At 44.0% G+C, this 3934-nt stretch overlaps 1 long non-coding RNA gene across 1 annotated transcript; it reads right to left on the bottom strand.

Moving 5' to 3' along the window:
- Positions 1 to 674: 674 nt before the first annotated feature.
- LOC116787714 lies at positions 675 to 1048 on the bottom strand. Its single transcript, XR_004357399.1, has 2 exons — positions 1012 to 1048; positions 675 to 922 (listed from the first exon to the last, which is right to left on the bottom strand). It is a non-coding gene; the product is annotated as an uncharacterized LOC116787714 (long non-coding RNA).
- Positions 1049 to 3934: the final 2886 nt, after the last annotated feature.

Here is a 3934-nt window from a genome sequence, read left to right as displayed (position 1 = left end):
ATGTATATTGTAACAGTCAGTATTTAATTTCATGGTGGAAACATTTCTCATGAAAATCTGGCAATGCTTTGGCAGATTTTTGGGAAGAGGATGCAGAGTAAAGAGAGCAGAAGGTAAAAAGATAGAGATTTTTTTAATAGTGCTGCCATTAAATATGTGCATCCAGCTTCACTTAATAATGTTCTTTTTAATTGTCCTCCACTGGGCTTTCTCTCTGACAGATTACAGAGATCCAAAATATATCTGCTGATCTGCAGTGACTGTACTGATATGCACTACCCAGCAGTCTCAGACTAGATGCTGGTGAAACATTCTGCTCTACAGAACAATACCAACTGGTATTTACTCACTTTGTGTTTATCTCTCTTAAATACAGATGTTGAATGAAGGCCCTTGACTACCAAACACAGGTTATGCTCTGGCTGCTGGAAAAGTGGCTTTCTGCCCTCTCACAGCAGAAGTGCTGATAACACGCAGTAAGCATAGTCAGCATCAATGAGATGATGGAGAGTGAAATCATATGAAATAAAGGTGATTTCCCACACATACCCAGCACAATAGCTCAGAAGAAATCAGGAATGAACCTCACTTGCTGTTTTTCACCTGACAGGACAAGTGATGACTGCCATAATACCTTAATGCTTCATCTTCCCAAGGACACCAAGTCTGAGAGCTCCCAAAATTTACTGGTTTATTGTTGACTATAGATATAAACAGTAACCCAGAAGCAGCTGACACACTACAAAGTCAGATTCCGTGTATGTGGCAATAATGCGTCTTGTAACCATATTCAAGACATTCCCATGAAACACTGGCTTCATAGCATATGCTGCAATTCAGATCTCCATCAGCAGATCCCTCAAAGTAACCCACTGACTTGGGAAGCCACGGGAATAGAAACTAAGATGAAATATCATGTTTCCTGTAATGGAAATCAGGAGAAACCCATTATGAAAGTGGCAGTTTGTGGAGCCCACGATTGTGCTGCCTCGTATCTGTTCAGTTATCTACCTGCAATGAGCACTGGATACAGCCCTTGAAGTGGCCTATGAGAAAATAAAACCAAGAAAACCTGAACCTCCTTATGCAAACCCAACTTTTTCCAGAGAACCTCATGAGTTATATTTTATCCTGTTTTCTCTGAAGCTTTTACAAGGAGTCCTCCCTAAGGAAGAATTATCTATTATGCCAACTCTCAAATTTCTGCTCCCATCTCATCAGCTGTAAAGTTATTCTGAAACACATGTCAACAATGACTTTATAATGGAAACAATACATCTTTTTTTTATCCTTCACATCTTGCTAGGAAACATTTTTTTTTCTGACTTAAACTGACCTCTAGGCAGGGTTTCTACCACTGTTGAAACTTATCCCTCCCCAGCTGCCAGAGGTTCTATTTGCTGCACTCTAACACCCATAACAGGTTCTTTTCCTCTCAGACTTTTATCCCATGGTGCTCCTCATTATTGTTTCAATAAATACTTTTTCACAACAGTTGTGGAGGGTCATGAAGTTATTACTATCTTTCAACGATCTTGCAAAAGACTGTTATCTATCATGACCAGGAAACCAAAGGCAGGAGTGAAATAATCAAGCTCCTCCATGTTCTCTCTACCAGGGAGCAGACTTGGTTTCCAGTAGGACCATCCTCCAGTCTGTATGTGTAACAAAACTTGGGACAGATTCAGATACCCAAGATACCAGTTTGCCAAACCTTCTTCCAAGGATGAGGTAGGCAACCCAAGAGCAGCAATCAGATACGACCACATTACACAAGCCTGTTACAGTGAAGACACACATAATCAGAAATACTTCTGGGCTTTTGCAGACGTGATCTAAAAGGAGAGCAGTCCCCAGCAGAGTATGGAACTGGGATGAGAGCTGTGGCTTATGCCACAGCCTCCTTCCTCTCAAGTCTCTGTGACTAAGGGGCTAGGAAATTTGAAATTTAATCTCTGGCCTAAGGAAATTCGATTTGTCTTTAAAGAGGCTTAGATCTCCTCTCACAGTCAGTAGCCCATAACCTGCAGTGAATACAGGGTAATACAAATGCATATGGAGAAATAAGAAAGCATTGAGAGGGCAGAATTTTGGGGGAACCTCTCATACCTTTTCTGGGAAACCAGCAGGACTGACTGTCTCCCTGAGGTGCCTGTACACTGACACATGCATCATGGGGAGCACACAGGAGGAAATACGAGATCTGTGACCTGATTGGGATCATGGAGACATGATATCACAGCTGAATGAATGCTGTGGTTGGATACCGGCTCTCCAGGAAGGACAGGCTGGGAAAGTAGGGAGGCGGTTTGTCCTTCATGCACAAGATTGGGGACACTGGATAGAGGTCTGCCTGGGGTGGACAGTGAGCCAGCTGAGAGTTTATGGGTTCGAATAAGAGGGCTGACCAATGTAGGCAATGCTGTGATTGGTGTCTGCTACAGACCAGATCAGGAAGAGTATTTGCTACCGGTCTTTGGTGCCTGTGATTTGTGAAGGCAAATCTCATAAAGGCCAAGGCAAAATGGACATTGTTTTTCTTGATGTTATCAAGGTTTTAGATGCTGTTTCCCAAAACATTCTTATAGGCAAACCAGTGAAGTACGAACAGATAAATGCACAGTGAGGCATGGATCAGTGACACAAAGTCCAAACAGAGGCCGTTCACTAGTTAAGTACCCCAGGAGTCAATACTGTCAAATATCTTCATTAATGCCATGGACAATGGGAGAGAGTGCCTTATCAGCAATCTGGAGAAGTGGTTGATGCCCCAGAGTGTTTTGCTGACATTCAGAGGTCAGAATATGCACAGGCTGGAGAAATAGGCAGACAGGAACGTCATGAGTCACCAAGTCCATCGCCTGGGCACAAATAACTTCAGGCAGCAGAGCAGACTGGGGGGTAACTCTCCGGAAAGCAGCTTTACAGGAAAGGACCTAGGGGTCCTGGTGGACAAGCTGGCCATGGGCCAGCAGTGTGCCTTTGCAGCAAAGGAGGCCACCAGCCTCCTGGGCTACAATAGGCAGAGCATCACCAATAGGTTGAGGGAGGTGATCCTTCCCCTCTGCTCAGGACTGGTGTCCTGTGTCTCATTCTGGGCTTCCCTGTACAAGACAGGCATGGACATAATGAAGTCAGTCCAGCAAAGGGCCATGAAAATTATTAAGGGACTGGAGGATCTGATGCATGAAAAAGCTGGGAGTTTGCCACAGAAGAAGAGAAGGCTCAGGAAAATCTTATCAGTGTGTACAAATAAACACCTGATGGAGAAAGTAAAGACAACAGAGACACTCTTCTCTGTAGTGGCCTGTCACAAGAGAGGAGTAAATGGACACAATCTGAAATGCAGAATATTACACTTAAACATAAAAAAAACTTCATCACTTTTTTTACTGTGAAGCTGCTCAGACAACTGTGTAGGTTGCCCAGAGAGCATGTGGAGTTTCCATTGCTGAAAATCTTCAAAAGTGTGCTTAGGACACAGACCTAAGCAGTCTGCTGTAGCTGAGCCTGTGCTGACCAGGGTGGGTGGACTAGGTGATCTCCAGAGGTGCCTTCAAACCTCATCTATGCTATGATTCTGTGTTCCTATGGTATTTCTTGCAGGTGTCTCCTCTAACCCTCAGCTCCTGGCCCATGGGGCAGGCAGTGGAAGAGTAACCTGTTCCCTCTTCAATTAACCTGAGCTGTCATCAGTGCCAGTGGCACCACTCACACTAATACACCCATAGGATGGCTGAGGAGCTCATTGCTCAAGTTCTGCTGCCCCTGCCCAGGGACAGCAGTGTCTGTAGTGCCAGAGCAGTAACTCTCTACATCACTCCAGATCAAATACTCAAGAATATCAAATACTCAGAGCATTTTCTGTTTTGGGCTGAAGCAAGTAGAATAGCTTAATAAATCTATAGAAAGAAAAAGAAAGGCATCCTTATCC

This window comes from Chiroxiphia lanceolata, chromosome 5, assembly GCF_009829145.1.
Source record: "Chiroxiphia lanceolata isolate bChiLan1 chromosome 5, bChiLan1.pri, whole genome shotgun sequence".
Lineage (NCBI taxonomy): Eukaryota > Metazoa > Chordata > Aves > Passeriformes > Pipridae > Chiroxiphia > Chiroxiphia lanceolata.
This window is presented reverse-complemented; position numbering and strand designations above follow the sequence as displayed.